Genomic DNA, 14,849 nt, shown 5'->3' on the forward strand with positions numbered 1-14,849 from the left:
GATAGTAGCATATATATATAGATATATGAATATATATATATATATATATATATATAATTATACAAAGTTCCCAGCGCTATGAGTGAGCACTCGACAAAACTCAGCCATCCGGCAGTGTCATGCAGCCTGCATTTCAGCTCCGAGTTGATTCAATATGCCAACGCGTTTCACAGCATCAAGCCGCTTCTTCATGGGCTGCTCCAAAAACACGGTAAGACACACACTTTCCCTGCCAATTTCCGGCTCTTTTTATTTAATTTCCATGCTCGCCCCCAACGGGCGTGTGCTAAAGAGCACGTTTTGTTTGGTGCATGATGGGCATTTTAGTTCGGAGAAAGCAAGCAGAGTACATGGTCTCAAAGTGTCTTCAATTTAAGAGCACAATTTTACAAACCTATAGTAGGTGTCAGAGCGTTGTTGCAGGCTCAATAAGGCATATGGACAAGAACGTGCAAGTCCAATTGAAAGAGGCTGGGATTCTGAACTGTTCGTGATCAAAACAGCACAAAACTCCATATGCTATATGTATATATATATATATATATATACATATATATATATATATATATATATATATATATATATGGAGTGAAAATAAATTTGAGCAAATAGCATATGTTATTTAGACATATGTACTAATACCATGAATTCACACTTTTAATGCTCTAATGCACAGGTCAGGTTCAAGTTTATTACCACAATACAGCAAAATTTACACTGGGAAAACACATTTTAATTACCCACAGACTGCATTTAAAAATTACTTTATACAGGGAAAAAACTCTCCCAGTAGTCATGTATCTCTTCAGTGTGATTGTACCGAACGTCACTTTTATTTGGGTTAAATAACTTATGAATAAATAATTTTTGTTAAAACAAGTACCCTGGCATAAACCATAAATGCGGATGTGCAAAGTATAATATGGTATTTATTACCATTGTGGATGGAGGGTAGGGGCTTCATTACGTACTCAAGCCTAGGAATATTATACTCTGCACAATCCGCATATTGTCACTAAAATATTGAGCCAAGCGACTCAATGACGGATAAGGCCCTCTTGGAAATCACTGTTACAAAGTCAGATACATCCTAGGGGTACACTGGGTTCTGTTGCACACAGCCGCGGTCGGCAGTAGAGTTCCTGTAGGGCGGTGACATGGGGAGGGGGAGGGGCAGGGTGGATGGTAGTAATGTATGGATTACAGAGTTTAACAGGTAAGTAAACATATAACTAAATAAAACAAATTTTGTTGCGCCCACTGCATCGCATTTGGTGATGCAGTGCGTGCAACGAAATTCGTTTTATTTATTTATATGTTTACTTACCTGTTAAACTCCGAAATCCATACATTACTATCCCCCACCCTGCCCCTCCCCCTCCGCACGTCACCGCCCTGCAGGAACTCCTACTGCCGACCGCGGCTGGTTGCACATCATAATCTCCTGTTGTCTCATTTGAGTTTTTCTGTGGTTTGAGCTTCCCTATTCAACTATGGTACTGATTGCTGCCTGTGTGGGCCATCAAGCTATATTTATCAATAAACAAACAGCAAACATTGTATCCCCGCTGTGCTATAGCTGGTAGCTGAGAGTCTTTGTCTATCGACAGACTCTGGCAATCTAATACATATCCTGATAGTCTGCTGCTGAGGCTTTGTCAGTGGGTAAAATCCTTCTACCGAGGTATAGGTCAAGCTGCAAGCCTGTGCTCCTAACGATAGAGAAAGACTTTAACACATAGTAAGGCCTGCAGCATAAGGGCTTCAAAACTACTAGAGCATTGCTTCCACTGAGGGTGCAAAGTTCTGAATTAACCACAAAGACAGTAAGACATTAGAATTAAGCATGGGCAAATTTTGCGAATTCGCGATCCGTGAATTTGCGAATTTGCGAATTCGCGATCCGCAAAATTCGCGAACTTGTGCGAATTTGCGGATTTTTATTTTTTTGCGTGTTCGCGAGGTTTTTTGCGTGTTCGCAGGGTTTTTTGCGTGTTCGCGGGGCTTTTTGCGGCTTAGCGAGCCGCTTGCATGCCGAAGTTACCCATGCAGTCGTTTATGGGAGAGGGAGAGATAGATAGATAGATAGATAGATAGATAGATAGATAGATAGATAGATAGATAGATAGATAGATAGATAGAGAGAGAGAAGAGAGGGAAAGAGAGAGGGAGAGAGAGAACGAGAGAAAGAAAGAGAGGCCGGATCTCTGAAGGGCCAGATTCCTGAGTTGCCCTTACAGAACATACAGCTTTTTATTTTTAGCCAAATGCATATGAAAATTGTGCTGTAAAGGTCTCTTTTAGTTTAACCCCCCCTGACATCTCAAAATGGGTGTATTTGCCATCCTCTCCCTTCTTCCTGTTTTTTATATCTGTAAGTGCTTCCTGATGAGGTTTAATTCCTTGGACAGGTGCCTCGTTGCCTACTTGTAACTATTCTCTGACCCTGCTTCAAGGGTCCGAGCAGGGTCAGAGAATAGTTGCAAGTAGGCAACGAGGCGCCAGGAAGCAATTAGCAGCAGGTGTCCAAGTTGAAGTTAATTTGTTTGTAACCCTTTTGTAAAAGGTTACAAAGAAATTAGGTTTAACTTTTGCACCTGCTGCTGTAACCCTTGCTTGGCTGAAAATTCATCCCTGCTGATTCGCGGATTTTACCCCGATTTCGCGAGATTCGCGGATCACGAAATCGCGGAAAATCCGCAAATTCGCCCGCGAAACGTATTTTACGCCCACCCTTAATTAGAATGTGGAAGCAGATGGCCTATATCAGCCATTATTGGCCCTCTGCCATACCATAGTCTTCAATGCATCTCCCAGATTTCCAGCATTCTGATTCATTTCATTGGTCTTATTGTTCAGCATGCAAACGTTTTTAGGTCGAGCCCACAGTGTTTTCGCCTCAGGATGATCTATTGCATGTACTTTGCGGGCTCTGGAGTATTGCTACAGAACTTGTCTGCTTCCGCTTTTCTTACTTCCAGGTTAGGGACTATTTTTCCTGTCAAACGGCTGCTCTTCTCTTGTTTTAAAATGTTGCCAGATGGAGTCATTTATAAGATCAAAGGCTGTTCCAGTCATAATGAGTGCCATTTCTACCCACTCCCTCACCGCTTTCATTTTCACCATTGCGTCTTATTTCCTGCTCACCCTCTGCAGTCTCTTCCTACCCCTTCACCGCATACCCACCACCCCAGCAAGATTGATGCTTGTATTTTAAGTGATTTGCCCAAAATTAAGGTCGCCACCTTCATTTTCATCATTGCTTCTTGTTTCCTGCTCATTGCAGCCTGCTCGCCTTGTGCCGTCTCCCCCTATCCATTCACCCTGCCCCCACCACCACATGAGATTGCTGTTTGTATTTTAAGTGGTTTGCCCAAAATCATAGGATGTTGAGCCGATACCGAGAGCCGAACTCTGAGTCGGCAGCTCTGACCGAAAACCCTTCACAGCATGTTTGATGCCGTTTCATTGCTGTTTTTAAATGTTGCTAGATGGAGTCACACATAAGCTCAAATACTGTTCCAGTCACATTACTTGGTGTCTCCCCCACCCCCTCACTGCTTTCATTTTCACCATTGCGTCTTGTTTCCTGCTTGCCCTGTGCCGTCTCTCCCTACTCCTTCACCCGGCACCCACCACCCCTCTAATATGGTTGTTTGTATTTTAAGTGATTTGCCCAAAATCACTGGTACACCGCTTTCATTTTCACCACTGTGTCTTGTTTTCGTGCTAGTAGCAGCCTGCTCACCAAGTGGCGTCTCTCCCTACCCCTTCACCCCACCAACCCTCCGAGGTCACTGCTTGTATTTTAAGTGAGTTGCCCAAAATCACAGGACACCACTTGCTCATCAGCGACTCAGCTCCCTGAAAGCTCCCGGGCCGCAAAATATGCTGCATTATTAAATCCTTATAAGGTTCCAAAGGAGAGACCTATTGCATTGCAGATGCTTGTTCTGGTTGGTCTCTGCTACTCTATGGCTCTTCAAAAGCATACAGTGCTCAGGAACGAATGCAACTCATTCCAAACAGAGCTCTAAATCATGTAAACACCTTGAAACACCGCGCGTCTGTGCACCAGCCATACTCCCAAGCCAGTGCTTAATTTGAGCATGGGCTTTCCAGTGCTAAGCACGGCACTTATTTAGTTTCGGTGCTCGACACGGCACCAAATTGTCAACACCATACTTAGAACAGTCCAGCACATGGTGGCGCTACTCATCTAGCTTAGAGATGAGCAGAACAACGGTTGTTTAGGAATACAATATACATTACAATTGCTAATACTTGCCTCCGCATCCATTCCTTTAGCCTTGGGTACCTGGAATAATCTTAACTGTTGCATTTACATGCGAGAGAGATGGTTAATAGTTGTTTTGGCAGCAATGACAAGGCTGATGGGTGGTGCAAGCTGCAGTGGCCTCCTGGTCAGAGCCCTGGCACCTAATATTTCACAAATTAAGCACTGTCCCAAGCTTTAAAGACCCTCTAGACTTCATAGTATCAATCTACATACTGCTGAAACAGTATATTGGTTGATATCCACTGATGACATCTAGCGCTTTGATGGAGAATTCTGATGTAGGTCCTCTGTCGAATGTTGTACAGTGCTAAGGCAGCTGCATTTGGTCTGATCTATTTTTTAAATTTAAATTGTCAAACAAAAATTACTGAATAAAAAATAATCTTGAACTGCTCAGACTCACTACCCCAAAAAGTAAAACCAGAAAGTATTGTTCACAATGTTCACAATATGAGTGTCAAATGTGTAGCTTGTGCCTACATCTTTGGTCAATAGAAAATGTATTACGAAATCATATATTGCCAGCAAGCAAAGAGTTAAACCAGATTTGCCTTCCTACTAGTTTAGCAGCCCTCTATTTATTTTTCTATTCATTATGTTTTTTTTATTATGGCTTTCTCTAGACTGGGAGTTGAAATTACTCCCTGTCAAGAAAGTAACCTGACATTTGGCTTTACTGCAAATCATAATCTCTATGTTAAATTTGTATCTTATTTTAATCGTGACACATTTTTTCTGGTGTCAGGGAACGTAAAGAATTCAAAATCCATTAAACATGCAGGACAGAAAGGGCCTTCGACTTTAACAGAATGCAAAATAATAGCCTGTCACTTGTTTCTCGTAGGCAAATTGAAAGGAGGGCAAGTGCCGCAACAGTAATAGCAACATAGACGTGGGATGCGTGGTATGCTTTAAAAACAGCCCAGCAGCGTGCAAAGAGGGGACGTTTCATCAAGGTATCATGCGGAAAATAGAATAAAAAAGTACTGAAAAAAAATGAAACTTGGGGAGCAGCTGATTTTTATGCACGTCTTACAGTTTACCATATTTATTTTGCATATATTATGCCTTGTAGGGCCAGAGGCGGCTCCTCCCCTATGACAGAGGAGCGCCGCCCCATTACTTAAATGCAGAAAATGAAAAATAAAATGCTAATAAAACATTTTTATGGTCATTTTATTTTTTTCATTGATTTGGCAGAGTTTGCTGAGTCTGGGGCGGGGCCAGGTCGCAGCGTTAGAAGCAGAGGGAGGAGGAGTAGTGGGCACTGAAAGTGCGCATGTCAGTTTGGCCAGCCGTTCACAGCTGGTCAATCCGACATGCTCACTTTGAGATCGCCAGGCTATTCCCTGGAGATATCTGCATGACTCAGGAGCGCAGGCTCCAGTCCCTGCTGGAGCGTGACCCTGGCCCGCTCCACCCAATCCCAGCACTTCTCTCATGCTGGGATTCATAGCATGAGAGAAGCGCTGGAACTGCGTGGTGAGCTGGGAGCCTGGGGTCATAGGAACTGCAGTGCCGGGAGCAGAGGAGCAGCAAGGTGCGGGCGGGAGCAGAAGGTTAGTGTATATTTATTTATTTTCTTGTGCTGCCCCTGCACCACCCAGCACTGCCACACCACGTAGAATGGGCAGCAGTCGCGACTGTGAAGTGCAAATTTGAACAAGAGGCACTTTACAGCGAATCAGTGCGTTTTATGGAGTTCCCTCATTTGCAAGTTACCAAAAAAGACATAGTGTGAGAATATTTTGATTTTATAAAGTGCTTAATGATGAGATTTTGGCGTTTCGAAGTGCTGTGAAGGGCAGATGTCCAGATCATGTTACCTAATTGAAAGATACTCTGTTTGCATACCTCAGAAGGATGGACGAATAAGCTGGAAGCGCCAGCGTTCATACATACGACCTGCCAATAGCACCAGATGTTTACATTGAATGCTCAACCCACTTTTGAATCTGAACACTATTCAAGAGCTCTTGAGCATACGCGACGTACAGCTCAAGCACAGAGGTGCAACACTGCTGATGTTACCTCACTCCCGCTTGCTATAGCAGCCAGTATTTACAGCTATGGTGGTGCTATTAGTCTGCTCTCTTATTCATCCACTTATTAAAATGTTTTTATGTAAACAGTTGCATTTTCTCTTGGGCATAGTTTAAAATTATGTTCTCTGCTGGCATGGGTGGTGGGGGCGAGGGGAAATCGCTTTATCCCAGGAGGATTGACAACACAAAAAATTCCATGTCATGATTTCTGTAGGTACTTGTGAACTTTAATGTTTAGCGGTGGTGGCTGGTGATATTTATAAGAGGTGGGGCGTAAAGCCAATTAATGAACTTTGGTATGCGAGCAAGATGAATGTTACCCAGTAGGGTTTGGGGAGGTAGCCTTCTCCCCCCTGAGAAAATTCATAAACATTGGTGTAAAATTGTGCTTTTCATAGCACAATGTCTGTAATAAATGAACCAAAAACACAATTCAAGCATTTTTAACGGAAAACTCGTAACATATTTGCATCGGAGCAAGAGAGAGAAATGCAGAATAGGTAGAAAAGAGAAGTGAGGGGAAGACTGGAAAACAGTGACAGAGGGAGACAGCAGGGATTAAAAAGAACCTGCTTACTCAGATAAACACACAAGAAGCTTGGGGCGGACAAAGAGGGGGCTTGAGGCGGAGTCAAGGCTAGCATGCCATAGTGTTCGACAACATGGGCATCCGTCAACACCTATGGGGAGCTCCTAAGAAAACACATTATAGCTTATCCCTAGCCATATCATAAGGAGGGGTACAAACGTCATGCTAAAGTTTTCTACTTAATTTGCTTGTTTTATTACTACTGATGTAGCATACATTTAATAAACATTTACACATTTTCCAATGATAAACGTTTACTTATCAAGAGAAATCTAGACAGATGTCAAGGCAGCCTGAAGGTACTTGAAACCACAGTGGTGAGATACATTCCCTTTTTCGTAGTACGAGCTGCATCTTCTATTTCATTTTTTCTACATAAAGGAGTTTACTTTAGTTGCTGGATATGGCTGACTGCATTCTAATGTAATTACATTTATATAACGCCTGATTTGGCGCTCTAGCACTGTACACAGGTCAGCATGCTGGGAAGAACTACATAGAGCGCTATTCTTTTACACCACTGTGCCACCCTCTGTCATTCATACAACATAGTCTGTGTGTCCCTGGGCATTGTGTAGATTATCAGATCATATCCAGGGTAAGCACGGTGTGTGATATAAAATGTAATCCAAGCCCTACGTGGGGGCGGTCCGCCCCGGATGGCACCATTGCTTTTTCATTTGGCTGCAGCGGGGGCAAACGCATGGGCCGCCACGCGTGGCATAAGGCCTAGCTACGCCACTGTGTGCATATCTCCTCAGCACCAAGGCTGTGACTGCCTGCATTGTCTACACTGTGGAATACACATTATTATCATGCTGTGTGATGTCCTTAGAAATCTGCTCTATCTGGGGCACAGTCAGCATCATCGCTTCTTTTATGGTGCTTAGTAGCAGTGCTTAATTTGTGCTAGTGCTTTCAGGTGCTTAGCACCAGCACTTATTCACGTACTGCATGTGTCACCACCCTACAGTTCAGCACGGCATCAAGAGCACTATTATTTGAGGAATGCGCACCCAGCATGTGGTGCTGCCGTGTGCAGGACCAGGACTCTTCTGTAAAGGAAGTGCCAGTGCCTAAGTAACCCAGTAAGTAACAAATCTACGCTGCTATTTCTTGAGCGTGTTCACTAACAGATTTGGTGTAAACAGAGTCCAAGGCTCCAAGGTAGCTATCCTGCCTTCGGGGCGCTGTGCATCGTGTGCAGTGCCCCGGCCCAGGAGGCTGGAAGGGCAGGGCCTTGCCCTTACCCCTTTCTGTCAATTTGTTGACTTGCCTGACTCACTTCTGAAGTATTGGTGTTTTTCTGTTCCCTGTTCAACTGTCCCTGATTCATCACTTTCGGATTGGGTATTTTAGTATTTCTTATCCCCAGTATGCAATCACTGGGCGGGGTGCGGCGGTTGTGTATTTGTTGACGTGTTGAAATGCAAGTTTATTAATTTCCTACATCAAGCCTCGTGGCTCAGGTGTCAGTATGTCAGACACCCCAGACCCATTCTTCTTCATGCTTTCTTAATTAGACTTAACAAATATGTGCAAGGTACAACACCATTTATCTTCGCTTCCTTTCTTTTAAAGAGGGGGCCCAGTGATATAAAGAAGATATCCAATAGTAGGCCTAGAACGTGCAAGACATCTCTAGGAGCGCCCACTCTTCCTTGAGAATTAGCCCTCCCTGTACCCACAACCAGTGCTGCTTAACACTTTTGTTCTATTTCGTTTTTTAATCTTTATAAAATCTACTTTTTTCCCCAAATTATGCTTTTGTGTAATGGAATTATCACAATCAACTGAGTACACCATAAATTAACATTATTTCAAAACTTTTTTTCACCATCGACATTTTATGGGAACATTTTAATGCACTATTTTATCAAGCCAGTTTATAAGATTATCACATCCTGCAAGTAAAGTGCATTAATTTTTATGTTCAGCACTTTTAACCACAAAGCAAACACAAGCCAATATTTCAGAAGGAATTCCAGCGCTTCCACCCAATTTGGATGTCACGTCAGATAAAAAAATATGTTGTGTCCTGTTTTGTACTTATGAAAACATTTGATGTATAAGATCTTTAAAATGAGTGCAGAATACAAATAAATAAAACGGTTGCTGCTGGCACAACTACAAAACTACCAAGTGTGATATTAATGATATCTTTCACAATTATTTTTTTCATAGGTGAGTGCAAAAACTATTAATTAGTTGACTAAGGGAAATATCACTGTTTACAATGAAAAAATAGTCACAGAAGCATAAACTGATTTTTTTATTTTGGTTTGCTGCAAAAATAAACATAATAAACAGGAAAACTGAAAAATTGATATTTCTCTTTCAAATTTCATTTGTTGTGCACACAATTGCCTCATCTACATATTCTACTATGCTCCACATTTACTTAAAACACATTATGTAACTGCATCTGGAAGAGTTCCTATATGTCACTGCTGATACCAAACATATATCCACAGATAAACAGTAGAAGTCTGAGCTAGAAAAGATACCATAATTCATGTCTACTATAGCTTCTAAATTTCACACCTCTTGACAGAGGAACACTATAGTGCTTATCCATGGGCAAGTAACATTTCAAAAGACAGTGCATGTAAGTTTGCATTGTAACCTTCTAATAGGACAGCAGTTGCCACCCATTGGGAAATTATTCCATATGATGGATGACACACAATCTTAGTCTTATTAACAAATGACATTATTAAGGCTTTTTACTTATCGTAACCCCTTCACTGCGGCGGCTATTCTGTCGCAGTGCTAAGGGGGCGGGGGCTGCGCGGCGCACCCATGCTGGTGACGGAACCGCTCCATCACCAGCCGCGGTTGCGTTGTGCTCATGACGGAGCGGTTCCAGCATGGCTCCGCCCGCTCAATGGAACGCTCAGCGCAGGCACGGAATCCGCGCCGCGCAGGCGTGCCGAGCGGGCCGTGACGGAAGCGCTCCGTCATCAGCACAGCGCGACCGCGGCTGATGACGGAGTGGTTCCGTCACCAGCAGGGGAGGGGTTAAATAAGGATCAACCCCTGCACTTGTCTTCAGAGGATTATATTGGTTCGTAATTATTATTGCATATTCCTGTTTTGCCAACTGTTCCTCATTTTTCAAAATATCCCTGGGAGCTGCAGGTCCTATTTCAGAGCATTCATTCCTTTTACAATTAACTAAATTCTGATACTCCTAGTCATATAAGGATACATATAAGGATACTTAGACAGGGTTTGTCAGTTTAACATTGCTGTGGGTTTACATTACAGAGTGATACTCTCATCAACAACAGGGCTAGTATAGTAACGTGTTAAAAAATCTTGAGGCCCGTCTCCTTGTGCAAAGACTGCTTAAGGGACTTTATTTCCTGATAATGGAGTACAAATAAATGCATAAACCGCGACAATCCATGTCGTCCCCAAATCTCCCAAGCCTGTCCCTCTCCCAACACTATCTATCTTTCCAGTGACTTCTTCCAACTCTTACTGTGACTGGACACCTGTTTGTGTCACTGACCCTTATCTCTCAATAAAGTCAACCTCTCTCACACCATTATTCACATCCCTCTGTCACTGTCCCCTTCTCCTCTTCTGTCCCCTTCTCCTCTCAAATCACCTTCTCCCATCACTGCCCACCTCTCCTATCACTGCTACATACTCCCATAACTGTTCATCTTTCAACACGCTGTATTCTCAACCTCCTCTTATAGTTTCATTTGCCATTTTCTATCACTCATTGTGTATCATGCCACCTTTCCTGACTCATATTCATCACTGCCAGCCACCTGATAACACCGAAAGGCTGGTAATGGAGGGACAGCAGTTTGCAGGATATGTCACTGTGTCACTGATTCTTCCCCTATACCAATTACGCAACCGGTATCCTACAAACGAATACAGGAATCCCAATAGAGGGAAAGTCATCTCCAATACCAACATCCATTCAGAGAACTAATGAGGAGCCATTTGTCCTCAGGAAACCCCTCACCATCAGTCATGGGATATTTGCAAGTCTGGATTTTGCTTCTTTTCCATGAGCCATGAGTCTCATTCACAAGCAATGCCAGTCAGGGGAAACAAGATTTACAATGCAACTTTTACAACGCACTACCACTAAAACTCAGTCATTACATCGCAACATCCCTTACATCGCATGCCATTACAATGCAACCATTACATCGCATGACACTAAAGCGCATACCATTACAATGCATACCATTACAACGCATAGCACCCTTACACTATCCAAAACTTACCCTACTGTTGCACCCCCTGGAGTTAGAATAGTAATTTTTACCCCTACGCTATCCAACACTTACCCTACTGTTGCACCCCCTGGAGTTAGAATAGTAATTTTTACCTCTACACTATCCAACACTTACCATACATTCAATGTAATCGTGTGCGTTGTAAAGGTAGTATGCGTTGTAATGGAATGTGTTGTTAAGGTAGTTTTAGACAATTCGTTGTAATGGCATGCATTGTAATGGAATACGTTGTAAAGGATGATGCGTTGTGAAAAATGCGTTGAAAGGCATGCGTTGTAAAAGTATGCGTTGTAACATCATACAACCCCAGTCAGATTATTGCAGTATACCAAGCCTGCAATAGTGTCCTGCACTTCCAAATGACATGAATGGTGTTTTCCCTCCCCTAATCAGGGCCCTGTGCCTTACTTACCCAACTCTACTTTCACTGTAACATTAGACACAACTGAACACTCGAAGATATCAGAAAAAACAAAGACGTATTTGTGACTGCATTTTGTGGTGTGTGATGCTCCTGATAAGATTCCCGTAAAGGGAATCTACTACTATAGAATTGCTGAATATTTTAAACCCTAAAGCAGATACAATCAATCAATCAATCAGTGACACTTATAAAGCGCGCTACATACCCGTAGGGTCTCAAGGCGCTGGGGGGGGGGGGGGTGCCGCTACTGCTCGAACAGCCAGGTCTTCAGCTTCTTCCTGAAGCAGAGGTGGTCTTGGGTCAGGCGCAGGTCGGGAGGGAGGGAGTTCCAGGTCTTGGTCCTGATACATATTGCTTAGGGCACCCTGAGAACCAGCAGTGTATGTTTGCCCACAATTGTCCCAGGCCACAGAATTAGACTCAGTTAAAAATCACATACCCCAGTACGTGACCCTTTTCAATGCATTAGTCATTCTAGCTACTTTATTCTAAAATTGTGCTGTAAATGCGCTTTTGATTTAATCTTTTTCAACATTTTCACGGGGCTGGGGAACCTCCTATCAAATCCTTGCTCCCTTGCTGGGTATTGGGTATTACATCTACCTTTCAGCAGTACCAGTTTAGGATGTGGGTGGAGCTAATATAGTAAGTGGGTGGAGCCAGTGGCAGAAGTGGGTGGAGCTGGCAAAAGAGGGTGTGGCCTCAGACAAACATTTGAGCACCTGTACTTCATATTTTACAAATTAAGCACTGCTGAGTAGCCTCTGTCCGGAGTGAGGAGCCCTCTTAGAACACTACTTGTAGTGATTCTGGCATAAACATGATTAAAGGAGGAGATGTGCAGCTGAGGAGTGGCCTGACAAAACACAGCACCGGAGACTCCCGGTGAAATCAGGAGACGCGTTATATGATGTTGAGGCGCAGAATCGGACATGAACATTCACAGTGCCAGAGACTCCATAAATGTCGTGCTGAGGAGCACTCTGCAATAGCTGACACAAACAGAGACATGTCTCTGGCTCAGCTCGCAGTTCTGTTGGAGCCGGGCTTTCATAGGAGGCGATGTGGCCTAGTGGCTCCTGCTGCCACCCATGAACATGGGGAACCGGGTTTGAATCTCTGTCTAAGCTCCACATCCAGCGCATCCTGCAAGTCTCCCTATGCACAAAAAATAAAAACGTGTAAGAAGTGTGTTTCTGTTGTGGGGAGCTGCTATGGTCTTGGGCAAGGTTTGCACTCTGTAGAACTGACATAAATAAAATGTGGATTCTACCCATTACCCATGCTCTTATCACCTCCTTCAAGAGTTAAGAATAAAGCATTAACCTTTGGCATCAGAAAGAAGTGCCACTCTAATGGCTGAACTGCAGAGTGTGAAACCAGAAAATCTAGGATCAATCCCTTCTTCTGACTTTGAAAACTGTTTGTTCCGAGGTAACCGAGTCTTCTTTCGGCAAATTAACACACATGAGAGCCCCTTCAAATGCAAGCTCAGGCTGTACACTGTGCAAAACCTCCAGTACTCAGTTTTTAATACTTGTGATGCTGCTCAATCTATATTAGGAATCAATGCCACATAGAAGGTACACATGACAGCTGACTTGAATTTTAGGGTCAGATTTATGACTGTTTTTAGGGGCCCCAGACGGAAAATCAGGCAGTTTGAGACTGCTAAAAAGGGTTGTAGCATGTACATGCCTTATTTTGTGAGACGGTAACCTATCACCAACTCGCCAAATAAGATTTGCGAGTCGCTATTAGGAAGGGGCGTGCTAAGGACATCTCCTCCTAATAGCGAGTCGCAGGGGGATATGCGCTGATTTGGCAGTCACAAAACAGCCAGTCTCAAAAGGAAATGGGTCCTCAGAGAACCCCTTCCCCTCTGTGTTTGGCAGCGAAAATATTTTTAAGAGCTTGTAGCAATGGACCACTGCCTGCCCTTCAAAAATTGAAGGAAAACGTTTCATTTTTTTCTTTTAAATGCATCCCTTTTTACTTTAAGGAAAATGTGCTGCTTTTGAAAAAAACCTGTTGCTTTATTTAAAATGCAAATACAAATTTGGTGGTATGCTGTCCCCAGCAGGTCACCATGCCAGTGTTATTGCCCATTCTCAATGGGTCGTAAATTGCTACCTGCCTCATGAATATTGATGAGGCAGGTAATTTGCGACCCCATTGGGAATCGCTAATAGTACATTACATTTTGGTAATCACAATTTGCAAGTCGCAAAAAGTCCCAATTTGTGAACCGCAACATAGAATGTTTGCTAATAGAATTTTCTTCTGAGTGGGAGCAGGAATATTTCTTAGATGATGTGTAAAACATTTCACTTTTCCTTAATACGTCTAAAATAATCTGGTGCACAGAGGTGATACGCTCCCATTTGTAAATGTAATTCACCTTCTTTTGTCTTTGAAGAGACCTTATCATGTTCTCTATATGGGCCAAATATTTTCAGTGCTTGTGCATTGGCTTCAACACTGTAAATCACAAATAATAAGATGATGTTATTAAGTGTAAGTTACAGAGTTGTTGACTCTGAAGTCTTGAGTTCTTAGTGATATTGAGACTCACTCGGGCTCAATAGCCACACCCTGTAAGAATCACAGAACCCCCTCCCCAGCCAGGCCTCTAGTAGGTGTTGCGAGGATCGCACTCATTAAACTATGAGTTCACTTAGGATGTATGTCGTTACAATGCATACTTTTACAACGCATACCTTTACAACTCATTTTTTACACCGCAACATCCATTACAACGCATTCCATTACAACGCATGCCATTACAACGAAATCTTTGAAACTACCCTTACAACGCATTCCACTACAACGCATACTACATTTACAACGCATACCATTACAACGCATACTATTACATTGCATGTATGGTAAGTATTGGATAGTGTAGGGGTAAAAATTACTATTCTAACTCCAGGGGGTGCAATAGTAGGGTAAGTGTTGGATAGTGTAGGTATGCGTTGTAATGGTATGCGTTGTAATGACTGCGTTGTAAAGGTATACGTTGTAGTGGTATGCGTTGTAGTGACATGTGTTGTAATGGTTGCGTTGTAATGACATGCGTTGTAATGGATGTTGTGTTGTAAAAGTTTAGTTGTAAAGGTAGTGCGTTGTAAAAGTTGCGTTGTAAGTGTTGTTTCCAGTTCACTTACCAGGGCCGCCTCACAGTGGCGTAACATAGGCCCCGGCAGCCCCTGGGGTGCGG

The 14,849-nt window shown here is 43.0% G+C and overlaps 1 protein-coding gene across 2 annotated transcripts in view; it reads left to right on the top strand.

Annotated features, from left to right (window-relative positions):
- Positions 1-14,849, top strand: part of LDB2 (LIM domain binding 2) — a 1,197,779-nt gene that overhangs the window by 316,039 nt on the left and 866,891 nt on the right. The gene's annotated exons all lie outside the window — the stretch shown is intronic.

The sequence above is a fragment of the Lissotriton vulgaris genome, chromosome 3_2 (genome assembly GCF_964263255.1).
Source record: "Lissotriton vulgaris chromosome 3_2, aLisVul1.2, whole genome shotgun sequence".
Classification (NCBI taxonomy): Eukaryota; Metazoa; Chordata; class Amphibia; order Caudata; family Salamandridae; genus Lissotriton; species Lissotriton vulgaris.